At 47.3% G+C, this 15702-nt stretch overlaps 2 long non-coding RNA genes across 2 annotated transcripts; one reads left to right on the top strand and one right to left on the bottom strand.

Annotated features, from left to right (window-relative positions):
- Positions 1-5862: 5862 nt before the first annotated feature.
- On the bottom strand, positions 5863-7893 carry LOC140699032 (uncharacterized). Its single transcript, XR_012077067.1, has 3 exons — positions 7714-7893; positions 7366-7450; positions 5863-6687 (listed from the first exon to the last, which is right to left on the bottom strand). It is a non-coding gene; the product is annotated as an uncharacterized lncRNA (long non-coding RNA).
- Positions 7894-8123: 230 nt separating this feature from the next.
- LOC140699033 (uncharacterized) lies at positions 8124-9789 on the top strand. The gene is made up of 3 exons (XR_012077068.1): positions 8124-8310; positions 8689-8790; positions 9649-9789. It is a non-coding gene; the product is annotated as an uncharacterized lncRNA (long non-coding RNA).
- Positions 9790-15702: the final 5913 nt, after the last annotated feature.

A 15702-nucleotide genomic window follows, 5' to 3' on the forward strand; every position in this document is an offset into this window, starting at 1 on the left:
CCGCTTCCACCAAAAAGCAAGAGAAACCCAATGGAGTGAGTCAGAGAGAGGCGAGTGCCAGGCTGGGCCTCCTGGGCTTACCGCTGGGAGTTGAGTTAGGGAGAAACTACCCAAGGTGTTGGGCTTTTGACTGAGACCGATCCAAGGTGGTTCCTGGCTGCACATCACAAGTCCATATTTCTTGTGACAGCCACTAAGCTTCTATTGCTCTTCCTCAATTGGGTCGTAGCAGCCAGTTTGCCCAGTGAGCTCTTGGCCATCCAGTTAGCTCACTCATCTCTAGACCAGGGTTTCTCAACTTGGGCACAATTGGCATTTTGGGCTGGATAATTCTTTGTTGGGGGGGTACTGTTTAGTTCATTGTAGGATGTTTAGCAGTATCCTTGGCTTCTACCCACTACATGCAGTAGTGCGCGCGCACGCGCGCACACACACACACACAGTCAGGATTACCAACAATATCTCTAGACATGCCAAATGTCCTTGGTTGAGAAAATCGCCCCTGATTGAGGACCACTGGTCTAGAGTAATCCAGTCCTATAAAAGGATCACATAACCCATCCCCATGCTGACCTCATTGCTTTGCATCACATCTGAATGGGCCCTGATAAAAACTATTGGCCAACTCCTATTTCCAGTGACAACTGTTGAATACCTCAAATCCAGCATGAGTGCCCACTGTGTGCCAGGTGCTGGACAAGGTGCTGAGAATGAAGCCACAAACAAGACAGACGTGGTCCCTCTTGGAAATGACTGAGGGACCTGAGTGAGAGTCTTGTAAAGAAAAGAAATGGGAAACTATAAGAAAATCGAAGACAGTTTCTTACCTAGCTTGTGGGGGCAGTGAAGAAAGGCTCTTGGAGGAAATGAGGAATTAGCCAGTTGGAGATCTGAGGATGAAGGAGTGTGCCATGGAGTAGGGAGAGAAGCCCTGAGTTAAGAGAGAACCTCGTCATTCAAGGGACCCAAAGAAGTCCGTTGTGGACCAGGCTGAGGACGGTGGCTAGTTGTTTTTTACTCTCACGCCCAAAACTTGCTTTCCTGGTACTCCTCCAGATTTCTAGCACAAGCATATGGACTTAGGGTCATATTTAACCATATTTAACCCCCTACATCTTGCCCTTGCTCAACCTCCCTCAGTCACTCGGTTGCCAAGTTCTGTCAGATCTACCACCAAAATCTCTCTACAAACTATCTCCTAGTCTCTCTTCCCCCCTACCACAGCCCTGATGCAGGCTCTCTTCATTACTCAACCAAATTTGTGAAATAGCTTCCTAACGAGTCATCCTCCAGTCTCTACCTCAGAAAAAGACACAGATCTAACCATGTCTCCGCTGGTTTAAAAACCCTACATGGCTTCCAGAGGCCTGTCAGACAGGCTGCTGCCCGCCACCCACCCTACCCCCTCAGGTGCCAATCATTAACTGCTCCCAGGGCAGCTCCCACCCTCCCACTTCCTAGCCACACCCTGCAGGCCTCAAGCCTCTGATGTTGCTGTTCTCTTGTCTGAAAGGCCCTTCCCCAACCAAAATTATCTGGGGAATTCCCACATTTCCTTTAAGACCCAGACAAGAAGAAAGCATGATACTCTCCTATCCCTTCTTAGAAGCCTTGTCTTGATTCCCTCCTCTGTTATCATTGGGATTTAGGGCCTGGAAGGCAGGTATTGTAGTGGACCCCGCTGGCTGGTTACCCAACACCCATTCTCCTCCTTCCAGCTTACTAAGAGAAGCCAAAGAAATGCAAGGCACAGTGTATAATTTAGTGGACAAGCTAAGCTGCCATAACAAACAGACCCAGAGTACAGAGGCATAAAAGCCCATGTGCCTCAGTGGAAGCTGACCCCGTGCTGACCCCCTCCAGGGTGGGCCCCCCACCCTACCCAATGAACTGGTTCAGGAATCTGGGCCTAAACTAATCAGTGTGTCGTAGAGACTTCTCTGGTTCCCTAATATCCACTCTCCCCTTCTTTAATAACATGACTTCTGATTTGAGGCCAAGCCGATAGCTGCCTGGTAAGGACTACATTTCCCAGCCTCCCTTGCAGCTTGATGTGGCCACTAGTCTAAGTTCTCAGGGTCCCCAGCTGTGGATGGGGTCAGGGTCTTCCTGGGCAGAGTGATGATGTCTTAGTCCATTCGAGCCACTATCAGAAAATACCACAAACTGAGTGGCTAACAAACAACAGAAATTTATTTCTCTCAGTTCCAGTAGCTGGACATCCCAGGTCAGGATGCCAGCATGGTGGGGTTCTGGTGAAAGCCCTCTTCCAGAAGGGCTAGGGAGCTCTGTGGGGACTCTCCTAAGAGCGCAAATTCCTTTCATGAGGCTCCATTCTCATGACGTAAGCGTCTCCCAAAGGCCTCATCTCCTAAGATGATCACCTCGGGTGTTGGGATTTCAACATACGAATTTGGAGGGGACACAAACATTCAGACCATAGCAGGCAAGAAACTCCTGAGCATCAGGATGGGCAGAAGCTCCATCCTGCAGCCAGGCCACCAGAGTGCCCTTTGAGTGCCAGGTTAGGTAACCATGAACAGAATGGAGCAGCCCCCAGCAAGACCCCATGGATCCCAGACCAGGAGCCTTGGCAACTGGTGAGCCATTCTGCCCTCATGTTCTCCCAGCCTTAGTAGAATCCAGCTGGACTACTTCTTCCCTGTGTGGCCAAGTCACTTAACCCCTCTGGACCTCAGTGCCCTCCTCTGTGTTATGGGGATAATATAGTACCCCCTCTCGGGTTGCCATGACAACGAAATGAGATAATGCCTGGTGCCATGACTAGCACAGAGCCAGTGGTCAGTAACAGAAGCAGCAGTCATAATTGTTGTTAATAATCATAATAGCCTGGGAAGCACCAGAGGAACCAGTGACTCATCTGTGAGGATCATCAGAGGGCAGGAGCAGAAGAGATATGGTGGGGTCTGGTGTGGGGCAGTCAAATGGGGAAGCAGTAGGATTGCGGGTTGTGCATCCAGGGGCCACCTGCTGGTCTCCCACCAGGACTGGCACCCATTTCTCTAGCACCTCAGACTCAGCCACAGTTCTTCCTCCAGCTGGTCCTCAGACATTATAGCTGACATGGTCCTGAGCACAGGAATACTCAATGCTGAGAAGGGGATGGAGGTTTTGTCCCTTCCCTGCCACTTCTGAGTGAAAGCTGGATCCTGAGGCAGGGCTGAGGGTGGGAGAGGCAGAGGGCTACGCAAGTATGAGGTGCCTCCACAGGGTATTTGCTATTTGCCAGACTCTGTGTGAAACACATACACTTCCTGTGTACTATCGGGTCTAGTCCTCCAGCCACTAGAAGAGGAGGTATGTGTCTGTTATCAACATCATCAACAAAAACATCCCTGTTTGATAAAGGCATTGAGCCTCAGAGAGGTTAAGGAGACTGCCAAGTTCACAAAGCCAGAATTCAGCAGAGCCAAAATTTAAACCAACTCTATCTGCTAGAAGACTTCACATCCCCAGGAGGAGTTAACGTGACTCTTATGGCCCATGACTCTGGCATCAAGAGGGTCATGGTCTTGGCATTTGAGTCAAGGAAGTAGGAGGCCCATAGGGAAATAGATCACTCACAGAGCTCATCCATGACCCAGCCTGGGGCTACAAGCCTGTTTCAACTTTGGGTTGTGTGCCAGAAGTTGGAGACAAAGGGCAGGCCTGAAAATGGTGGTCCACTGTGAGGTTGCCCCTGCCGATGTTTGCGTGTGTGTGTGTGAGTGTGTATGTGTGTGTGTGTGGGCACGCGCACACACCCACCTATACACAGACATATGTGGACACACTGGCCTGACCCCCATCTTGGCCCAGGAGGGGACAGTGAAGGGCCATGTGTTTGGCAGGTGAGTGGGAAGGGCTGAGTGGCTCCATTCTCATCCCCTTCCTCATTCTGGGGAGATGCTCGGGTATTTTTCTGAAGAGCTGGTTATGAGCCTGGAGGCTTTTGCTCTCCACAAAGTCAAGAAGAAAGGACACTGAGAAACTCCTTCTCCAAAATTAGTTCAGTCTTGCCCAAATTCTCTGAGCCTCTGAGTCAGACAGTGGCCGATGCTGTTTTGAACTCACACGAATGAGGACCAACTGCCTCAAAACATGTCACCCCAAGATCCCACCACCTCCTGGAAAACAACCTCTAAATGACCCCAAGTCTTGCTCCAGGCTCTGAGCCATGCAGAATGGCTCCCTCCTAACTACCCCATGACATAGCCTGGTGTGGCTGAAGGAGCGCGAGCGCGAGACTCAGGGTCATCTGAATCTCAGCCTGGACTGATAGGAGCTATGAGACCTGGGGCAAGTGACCCAGCCGTTCTGAGCCTCTGGAGGTAATAACCACCCACGGAAGGTCTAGGAAATGTGAGTGCTCCTGCCTATTCCCTTTTTCTGGATCTCCTTAACCTCCACTGACCACTGCACCACCTAGCTGCGGGCCCCCATTTCCCAGCATCCTCCCAGCAGCAGGCCAGCCTCCGAGCCTCTCAGGAGACAGTGGTTTTGCCACCCTTTGCTTGTGGCCTGCCGTGGGCCAGCTCCCCTGAGAGCAGAGGCCTCAGAACTGGGCGACTGGGAACCCCACCCTCTGTGTAAACACTAGTTGGGCACCAACTGACCTCAGGAGGGAAGAGCTCGCCTGGGACCCTCCTCTTCAGCCCTGCCTGTCACTATATGTTCCAGGGGAAGTGCCAGGCAAATCTGGCACCCTTGTACCCAGGCCGCCTCCATCCTGGAAATAGGCACTTGGAGCCAAACCCTGGGCTGAAGGTGGAAGGAAGTTAACAGGCCTTGAATGCTTCCCCCCTGCCCTCCCACAGCCCCACCCTGGCCTTCCCAGACAAGGCAAGTTCTCTCTAATTTAAATGTTTTTAATAGTCATGGTAGACATACATAAAGAGGACTTTATTGTTCTTCTTTGTTTCTTAAAAATAAAGACATGAATTTAATATAACAAAATATTAATTATTTTAACCTGGGCAGTAGGGATGTGTGTGTTGTTTGTAGCATCATTTTCTGGATTGTCAAAATTTCTCTAAATAAAAACATAAATAAGTAAGATTCATATAGGTTTATTGGGAAAAGATTTAGAAAATAGCAAAAAGTATAAAGAGAAAATAAGAAACACCAGAATCTCTCCTTTGTAATCAGACTATTTATATATTGCCTTATCTCCTCCTGGTCCTGTTTCTAGCATCTATTTATATCACTTAATTCTTTTTTTAAACTAGATATAATTGGTATATAACACTATATTTGTTTTAGTTTAATTTTCTTCTTTTTACAAAAAGAGGAAAAAACCCTGGAATTATACTGTTTAATAATCCCTTTTTCTCTTAACAATATATTTTAAACATGCCCTTAAATGTTAACATTTACATTTCCTTTTCCGTCTTTTTTCTACATAATCATGAATAAGGTATTTTTTTATGATTTGGATCCATATGGATCATACCATTTATACTTTTTATTATTTTTTCTTATCTAAAAAGTACTATTTCTGTTGTAGCTCAGTTAGAAAGTACAGATAAAAAGACAAAAGAACACATGAAATCCTTGTAGCCTCACCATCTTGAAATAACCTCTGCTGACATTTCAGTTTTTAACCTTCCTGTCCACTTTTCTATGTACATGTGTAAATATATGTAAACATACATTTAAAAATAAAATTGGAATCATGCAATTCATATTATTTTGAACATGCAGGTTTTGTTTACTTAGCAACATATCTTCTATTTTTTTTTTTGCAACATATCTTCTATTGATTAGAATTGTTTCAGCTGCAACTGACAGAAAACGCAAAGGAACAGTGGCTTAAACCTGTTAATTTCTTTATTTAATTAATTTATTTATTATTGTATTATTTTTTTATTTTGGCAAGGGGGAGGTAATTAGGCTTATTTATCTTTAGAGGAGGTACTGGGGATTGAACCCAGGACCTTGTGCATGCTAAGGATGAGCTCTTCCACTTGAGCTATACCCTCCCCCCTAAACCTGTTAATTTCTCTAATAAATGTCATCCAGAGGGAAGCAGCCTAGGCTGGTACAGCAGCTCGGTGACCATCAGGGACCCAGAGTCCTTCTAACAAGGGCTCCCCATCCTCAGCACGTGCCTCCTACTTGTGACCCAAGACAGCTGCTTGAGGAGGAAGAAGCAAAGAAGGGAGCTGCTTCTCCTCAAAGGACACTTCCTGGGACTTACATGCATCACTTCAGCTTATACTCCACCAGCCAGAGCTCAGTCCCATGGCCCCTGGGAAATAGGATCTTTTCTAAGTAGCATTTCTATTAGTATGGCAAAGGGGAGAACTGATGTTGGGGGACAACTGGCCTCTCTGCCACATTTCACAAACATCTTTCCAGGGCATGTAGTTTTGTATTCTGTATTTTTTTCTTATTTTTTTTGGTGAACATTTTACCACATCATTAAATATTCTTCAAAATTCTTAATTTTTAATGGCTGCTTAATATTCCATAATATGTGTATAGCACTGCTTCTAGATCCAATGCTTATCACTTGATATTTGGGTGTTTTGCTCTGATAAATAAGCCTCTTCTATAATTAAAATTTGTCAGAGGAAGAGATTCCAAACTTTGCTCTATACCCTGTGGGTACCCACCAAAGTCATTTGGCCAGGGAGTCAGGCTAGTATCTGTCTTGAAAGCTGGCTTATGGGACTAAGTTTGTTTCTACAAAAAAAAAAAAAAAAAAAGAAATGGAGCTTTTTGGCAACAGGTGTACCCTGCTGCTCCCACTACAGGGGAAGTCAGGGGAGTGGGCAGAGCCTAGTGGGCAGTTCTGATCAGGGTGGGTGGTGGAGGATGGTGTGGGGACATGAGGAGTGGGTGGGGGTAGGGGGTAAGGAGTGAGTAGGAGAAGACCATGGACTCTCAGGAGCTAGGGGAGGGGCTGGCCATGAAGAGGCTTGGGGGACTCAATGGGGCCCAACTCATTTTTCATTCAAATCCAACAAATGCTATCAGAGCCATTACTCAGGGCCCTGCCCTGCGCAAGGCCCTGGAGATGTCTCAGAGAACACACGGTCCCAGTCACAACTCTAAATTCTCCAGTGTTTGAGTTCAACATGAGGAATTGCCTAATTTACAGAATCTTAGGGCCCACACCCCAAAATCTGATGCAGTAGATGTTGGAAAGCCTAGCTAGAATCTGCATATCTTTCAGTCACCCTAGTTCACCCTAATGAGGGTGATCAGGAACTATTTTGGATGGGAAAAATATCAGTCAAGGTTCTTGGAGAAAGTCTCTTAAACCAGGTAAACTTAGAGCCTCTATCTGCTCAATAGGTAGCTTGAACCTCAACTGAGCCTTAGGCGATAGCAAAATAATGAGGACGTCTGCAGACATACCTGAACCCAAACCTTAGTTCCATCCTTTGGTAGCTGAGTGACCTCAGACAAATTCTTTAACCTCTCTTAGCCTCAGCTTTCTCATCTGGAAAATGGAGATAATCATAGTGCTTCCCATGTGAACATAAACATTAGTGCTTAGCAGTGTCTAGCAGTCAATAGATGCTAGATATTAGCATCGAACAAATTAAAATTAATGAATTAATTAAAATTGCCTCTAGGAAAGTAATTACTGCAAGGGAGACAAGGTATATAAGGCATCACTGCCTGAATCATGGTGGTAGGCACTCAATAAAGGGCTACTATTATTATCAGCATACACACATTCATTTTAATTCTAGGCCTTACCATCTCTGCAGCTGTACACACCACACAATTTTATAGATCAGTTGATCTGAAGCTATGGATTTGCGGCTTTAAAATGGGGGCTTATGGCTACCCCTGGTACCTGCCCCAGCATGAAAGAGACTTTCTCAGGTCTTTCCAGAAGGATGTGCAAGCAGCAGGCAGGTAAGCATGAGTGGGACCCTCAGGTCCCTAACTTCAACTGTCTGCTTTTAGGGGAGCCCAGGCCTAGGCCTGGGCCATTCACCCAGCCCCAAGGGTTAGGGAGCTACAGAAGCCCAGGGCTACTGTGAGGTAAGAAGGAAGAGGCAGTGTTGCTGTTGATAACTTCCTTTTCAAGTGCTCATGGATGATGTGGTTACCATGGTGATGCTGGTGACTCTGAGCAAGCTGTGGCCTCTCTTGAATTGTGAGTCAGGTTCAGCATTATTTATTAAAAAAGAAAACCAACACCCTGACTTATGAAGGACAAAGTGAAGCCCCACGTGGAGCCCGCAGCATTCACTACTTGGGCATGAATCAGCAGCACTGTTCAGTGTCCACCAGTCCCCTGACCACAGCTGGCCCAGCCAGATACAGGGCCTGGAAAAGTTCACAGAGGTAAGTGGGGAGGCCAGCATCTCAAACTATGACCCAGGAGAGGAAGCACAAACTGAACCTACTCTGCCAGTTGGAGACCTCTTACTAGGAAGCAGATCCCATTTCCTGGCTCTGACCCAGGAGCCAGACTGCTTCAGGGAACATTGCCCCATTCTGCTATGAAAGTCCACAAGACCCAGGTTGATGGGGCCCCTGGCTCACTCTCAGGCAATTGAAGACCAGGGCCTGGCCTGGATATGACCAGTGCTAGCTGACCCACCCACCAGTATGCACCCATTAGCAGTACCCACTGTGAGGGGCAGGGTCCTGGAAAGACAGGGGAGGCTGCAAAAATGTTCTCCCAAGGCTTGAACTGTGGGGTGGGGCCCCTTTTCCCAGAATTCCTGCAGGGAAAGAGGTAAAGGCAGTAACGACTTCAGCCCCAGGAGAGACGTCTGATGGAGCCCAGTCTCACATCCGCATGCCATGTGAAGACCCACAGTAAGAGTACCAGGGATACACTGGAATCTCCCCAAGCTTGGCCACTGTCCCAGAATCCCAGACCTATAGCTGCAGGGTTCCTCACATCTAGTTGGTTGGTTCACTATTGATCCCATTGACCAGTGTCCTGATGGGCCCACCTCCTAACCAGCTGTGGACTCCAAGCCCTTGTCTCCACCCACTGCCTTCGTCAGAGAGCAGAATATTGGGTGTTGAAGTCACTGAAGTCAGGGTAGATGAATTTACATCTTCCTTCTGCCACTCACTAGCCTTGTGACTGAGCCTCTGTACCTCTATCTGTAATACATGGGTAGTCATTACAATAGCACCTACTCCCAGAGTAACCATGAAAATGGAATGCAATAATATTGCAAATGTTTAACACAGAGCCTGGTTGGCACCTAGTAGGCACTGGTTAACTGTTAGCCATTGTTAACTTTGCTCCAGACCTTATCACAGGGTGGGGGGGTGGAGATAACAGCAGCAGCCTCCTAACTCCACTTGCTGATTCTAGTCCTGCTTGCCTCTAATCTACTGTCTACACCACAACAGAGTGGTTTATCAAAAATGCGATCCTGATCATGCCATTTTCCTCTAAAAAAAATCTTCCTGTGTCTCCCATTTGCCTTCGGGGTGGTGCTTAGAATTCCTTAGGGGGCCTACCAGGCCCTGAAGGATCCTGCTCTCAGCTACTCTCTCCAGCCCTATACCTCACCACACCCTCCCTGCCTTGATAAGTTTCCATCACACCCAACCATCAGCAGTATCCCAAAGGTGCCAGGCTCTGCCTTACCTCCAGGATTTTTGCCATAATGTTCTCTTTGCCCAGAGTGCCTTTTTCTCTTTTTGTTCACCTAGCAAACACCTATTCATCCTTCAAGACCCACATCAGGAACCTCCTGTTCTGTGAAATCTTCCTGTCCTCCCATCAAATGCAGAGCAGACTCCTCCCCCCTCCGAGCCACTTTGGTTTCCTCCATAAAGATATTTATCACTTTACATTGCAGTTGTTGCAGTCCGTCTGTGACACCTTTCAGATTCTTGTGGGCAGCACTTACTCTAATGAATATCTGTATCCCTAGAACATACCATGGTACCGTAACATTCACAAGAGATGACCGTGAGTGAGTGAATGAATGAATCAACGCATGAAGGCAAAAGCCCTGTTTATACAAGAGGAAACTGAGGCCCACATAGGAGCAGTGACTTGGCTAAAGTAGAGTCCAGAAGCCCTATAACTCCAGGCCCTTCTGATTGCAGGGACTGTGGACCACTCATCCATGCATCCATCACTTACAAAGTACCTATTTACACCAGACACTGTGTGGCTCCTGGGGTACAAAGAACAAGGTGTCGTCCCAGCCCTCTGGAGCCCACCAGCAGGTGGGATAGAACAAGTGTACAGACAGTCCTCACACCTTTCACTGTGAGCTGGGACAGAGGATGTAGAAGGGGCTATGGGAATTCCAAGAACCCCAATATGGAAGGGTGGAGAGAAGTCACTGTTTCTATGTCTTCCACTCCCTCTCCCCGAAGTCTGGAGGTCAAGTTCCCATAGACCAATTGGCCAAAGCAGCAGCCTTCTAGGTGCTGTCACTGCAGGTAAACAGACACACATGCAGGTAAACACATACCTAAGACAGCGACACGGTCAGGACATGCCCATGGGGTAGGACAGCCACAAGGACACATTTGTGCCCCTAAGCAGCAACATCAAGAGCCGTCACAGGAGCAAGGACAGACAGAATCAGACAGCAGAGCATTTTCTGACACTTCCCACTGCACAAAGTCCTTTCATACACCAGGTCACATTGGACCCCCACTAGGTGAGGCTCCCCAGATAAGGCAGATATTGGTTTCTCCCCCATTTCCAGATGGACAAACTGAGACTCAGAGAGATTGAAATGACATGCCCAACCTCACTGCCTGGTCAGTGGAAATGCCAGAACCAATCCTTTGCTGGGCATTTAGTCTGTGGCAGGCCCTCTGCTAGGCATGAGGGACACTGAGGCAAACGGGACACAGTCCCTGCCCCTCATAGGAGATAACAGCACAGTGACTATTGATAAAAGAAATTGTCACATGTTGAGGTACGGGGAAGTCACGTGAGTTACACGTGAGTTAACGTGAATTTTATGCTAACTAAAACAGCCTATCTGTGGCCTATCAAACATACAATGTATATCTGTTTTAATTATTAAAGAAAAGGGCACACTGACCAGAAGTAAATGTTACAAATAAAGATTAAATGCCCCTCTTCCCAGGACACCAATGCTGGTCCTTCTGTGATGATAAAACTCCCTTCCCAGGTGCCAAGGCCAGACTGAATGCGCTGTACATGCACGTGCTGGTCTGTTTCTTTTGAAACCTTGAAGAAATGTATCCCTGACTTGTTTAATGTTCTTGGTTCTGACAAGATATAAAACTGCTGAAACCCTGCTTTGCTTCTCTGGAGCAGTTTCTCAATGTAATCTGGGAGGCGGGCTTCCAGGCTGGGCTGTAGTTCGCAGTTTGGCTCAAATAAAACTCTCTTCTGTTCTTATTATTGATGGCTTATTGATTATTTTCATTGACATTACCCTCAAGTCAGACAGAATCTGCATTTCAATCTTGATTTCACCACTGACTAGCCATGGGAGCCAGAGCTGGTCATTAGCCTCCTCCACTTACATTTTGAGTCGGTCTCCTGCTCAACCCTGCCAGCTGCTCCTGTCACACCCAGAATAAACTCTAGACTCCTCAGCCAACCCTGTAAGACCTAGCTCCTGCTCCCCTACCCAGCTCACTTTCTAGCACCGTCCACCCTGCATCCCAGAGGCCTCCGGGCTATGCCTGGAACAAACCAAGAACCTCCAACCTCTGCCCTCTCCCCCTTCTCTTCCTTCTCCTAGATACTCTTTCTCCACAAAGTCACATGGCTAACTCCTTCCTTCCATGCAGGTCTCTGTCTCCTCTTAGAGAAGGACACCACTGAGTCCAAAACAATGGCCTGTCACTCTGGACTGTACCTTTTTTTTCTTCAAGGCCCTATCTTTACACTATATAACCTGACACCATGTGCATTTGACCATTTGTTGATGACCGGTCTCCCCTCCTAGGATAGAAGGGTAGGGACGTGCCTGTTTTGTTCACTGCTACTTTCTCAGTGTTTAGAGCAGTGCTTGGCACGTAGTAGGAACTCAATAAATTTCATGAACGTGAATGAATTAACAATCCTCCGTTTCCACCCCTTCCTCCTGCAGCACATAGTCATAAGGATTAAATGGTGTTATTAATGGAAGATGCTTAGCCTCGTGCCTGGCACTTGGTTGGCATGCAGTAGTGCTGTCACTGTTGTTGTTGTTGTTGTTGTTGTTACTATTATTATTATGCTCACAGTCTCTTGGGGGAGACAGATGTAAAAATAAATTACACAATGTGATGACAAAGCTCTTACTTCTGAGCCCTCTCTTCCACTTTGGAGCCCAGGCAGCAGCCCCTCCATCTGCCTGAAGGTCAAGGCCCAGAGCTCTCACCCTGTCTGCTGAGGTCGCCCTGGGGGTCTGGTCCTGATGGTTGGGAGACCTCTGGGCCCCGCCTGGGCTGGGGGGCAGTGGGCAGAGTCCAGACAAGGCCTCAGCCAAACCCTTGATTTCCCCCCTGGGAGCAGGCCCCACATCAAAGCCAATCTCAGAAGGGCGAGGCCTTGAGATAAACGGAAGATTAAAGAAGGCAAGGTCTCCACAGGCCACAGGGAGAGGCGGCCGGCAGGCGACCACAGCAAGGAGGCCCTGACACAGCCTTGGCAGCAGCCATTTTGGGGGGCAAAAGACAAGAAGGGAGCCCAGCCCTGGTGGACAGCTACCTGGGTCCAAGCCTGGCCCTCTGTGATTACACTTTGGCTTGTCCCTCCAACCCATGCCTGCTCCTTAACCCTTTCCCAACCAGGCAGCAGCAGTGATGTGCCTCAGAGGAACCCTTGGGCCTCTCTTTAAGAGAGTTTGTTTGGTCATTGGGTTCGGTCATTGGGGTTTGCTCCATCCAGCAAAGGAGCCTGTAATGAGGACCTCCTGGCCCTGGTCTTCCTCCCCAGGGAAGGTCTGTAATTAGTGCAAGAGGCAAGGCTGGGGAAGCTCAGACAATGTCATTTGAACCAGGATGAGACAGGGCTCAATTGCTAGTCTGCACATTTTTTTTCTGGTGCCATTTCATATACAAAACTCTGGCAGGCTTAACCCTTTCCTGGCTGGGCCCTGATGCTGGGGCATGGCATACCATCCTTTCCCAAGCCTCGTGGGCCATTCTCACTTCCCTGACATACATACCCCAATTCAGATGAGCCGTGATTTCCAAGTTCCCTAACATCCAACAAACTGTCTGACAATCAATCATCCAACAAACCTTTGCTGAGTGTCATCAGATACTACAGATACTAAGCACCAAGAGGAGGGGACCCAGAGGGAAGTCTCCCATCTTGCCATCAAACAGATGACAATCCTCTGAGTGATGGAGGAACGCACACTAGAAAACAGGTGGCAAGAAATGCAAAACAGGGTAGAACCTGGTGGTGAGGACCAGGGTAGGGCAGGGAAGGAGGCTGTGTGGAGGCAGAGCAGACAAGATGAGCTCAGGGAAGACTGGTGTGTGGTGAACACTTTGTAAATCTGTACTGAGGGAGCTATCTTCCTGGAGCAGAGCATTTCTGTGATCAGAGTCTGAGGGCTGAATCCACAGGGAGAGGGGAGGCAGGCAAACCTTGGTAGCTCTGAGCCAGCCCCACATGGGCACAGATGTCAGTCTATTGGACAAGTAGAGGCTATTGCTTCCTCACACTGGCTCCTGAAGCAGTCATTTGGAATCCCTGAACTACAGTTCATCTCACACTGGACCACAACCTGTCTGATTACAGATCTGGTACCTCATCGGACTTTAGGCAACCTGAGAACTTTGTATATTCATCTCTGGTTTCAAGTGCCTAAGCATTGAACCTGGCACTCAAGAGATCCTTGGTGAATGTTCATTGATAAAAGGCTGGGCTTGGATGGAAGGGTGGAGGTGTGGAGAAGAATCCACCCCCACAGCCTTTCTCAGAGGGGATGCCAATTGTGGCCCCATTATCCCTGCAAATCATACCACAATCTAACATATAAAGAGCTTCTAGAAATCAATAAGACAAGATCGACCACCAATTTTTAAAAAGTCAGAAAATATGAACAGAGTCTACAGAAAAGAAAACATAAATTGTTCAACATAACATAAACATCTAAAGAGATCCTCAACCTGACTAATGACAAGAGAAATGCAAACCAGGAAACAGTTCAAAAGTTTGATAATACCCACTGTCTGAGAGACTGTAGAGAAACCGACACTGCCATTATTGCTGGTGGGGGTGTAAATTGATATAAAATATTTGACAGTATCTGTCAACATTACAAATGCACGTTCTTTTTGACACAGCAATCCCACTTCCGAGACTTTATCCTACAGATACACAGTGTTTGAACAGGGTTATCATTATGGCATTGTTTGTTATAGTAAAAAAATTGGAAAGAATCCAAACATCCATCAGTTGGGGACAGGTAAATATATTATGCTACAGTCACACAATGGGTAGCTATGCAGCTATTAAGAAAAAAAAAAGAATGAGGAAGTCCTCTTCGTACTAATATGGAAGATCTCCAAAACAGATAAAGTATGGGAAAGATGTAGAAAGTGTATGTAATATGCTCCTTTTGGTTAAAAAAAGAGAGAGAGAAAATATGTATATGCACACACACACACACCTCCCCCCCACCAAAGGATGCCCAAGAAAGTAATAAAATTAATTATATGTTGGTTGAAGGGTGGGAACTTAGTGGTTCTGTAGGCTGTAGGCATAAGAAGATTATTTTTAGTTGTACTCCTTTTTTATTTTTTGAGTCATGTGATGTATTGTATATTCAACAGATTTTAAAAAACAAAAACAAAACCAAAAAAAAAAAAAAACCCTCTACCTAGATACTGAGAGTTCTAGGTTTCTTCCCAAGTTGCTGGGTAGAGAGGATTCCACCTCAGCTGGCTGCCCCTCCCTCGCTGTCCCTCCCTAGTCCCTGCCACATTTTCCTGAGGCCTTGGGTCCCAGTAAATGGTGACTATCATCCCCAACTCGTACCTTAGGAGCACAAACTATGAAGTCAGACCAAGTCACTGTGTGACATTGGACAAGTGACTTGGCCTCACTGAGCCTCAGGAAAACAGGGTAATCATGATATCTGTCTCCAAGGGTTGTGCTGAGGCTTAAATGAGAAAATGCAGAGGAAGTGCTTAGCATAGATCCAAGGACATGATAAATGGTACTGTATAAACGTACCAGACTCACTGTTCATATTCTTTGTCAATATTTTTATTGGATTGTTGGTCTTTGTCTTATTGATTTATAGGAGCCCTTTATAGATGCAGAAGATTGAGATTCGCACTGCAAACGAGCAGAGCATCGAAGGGCAGTGGGCCCACAATAAATGGCAGTTTGTGAAAATCATTATTTCTATGATTATTTCTCCTCCAGACCATGCATGCTGGTGTCTGAAGGCACCCACATGGGAGACCTCGGGGTGAGGAATGGAGACCTCATTGGCTCGGTGTCACTGCGCCTGCCTGCCAGGGTCCCCTCGGTTGTCTGAGATGGTCATTCTCCACTGCAGCTCTCAGAACAACACCGCCTTCCACTCTAGATTAGGCTCACCTCTGTGCCTTCCCCAGGAATCCCCAGGTTTGTGGAACACTTGTGTGGTACCAGCCCCTGTGAGGAATAAATTCACTAATAGGTAAGTATAAGGCCCCTCCCAACGGGGGGAACCCTAAGTCTTTGTCCAGGGGATCCCGGGGGAGACAGACTCCAGGTGGACAGATCCAAAGGGCTACAGCAAAGGATCAGGGTGCAGAACACACAGCATT

Source organism: Vicugna pacos, chromosome 10, assembly GCF_048564905.1.
Source record: "Vicugna pacos chromosome 10, VicPac4, whole genome shotgun sequence".
Taxonomy (NCBI): domain Eukaryota; kingdom Metazoa; phylum Chordata; class Mammalia; order Artiodactyla; family Camelidae; genus Vicugna; species Vicugna pacos.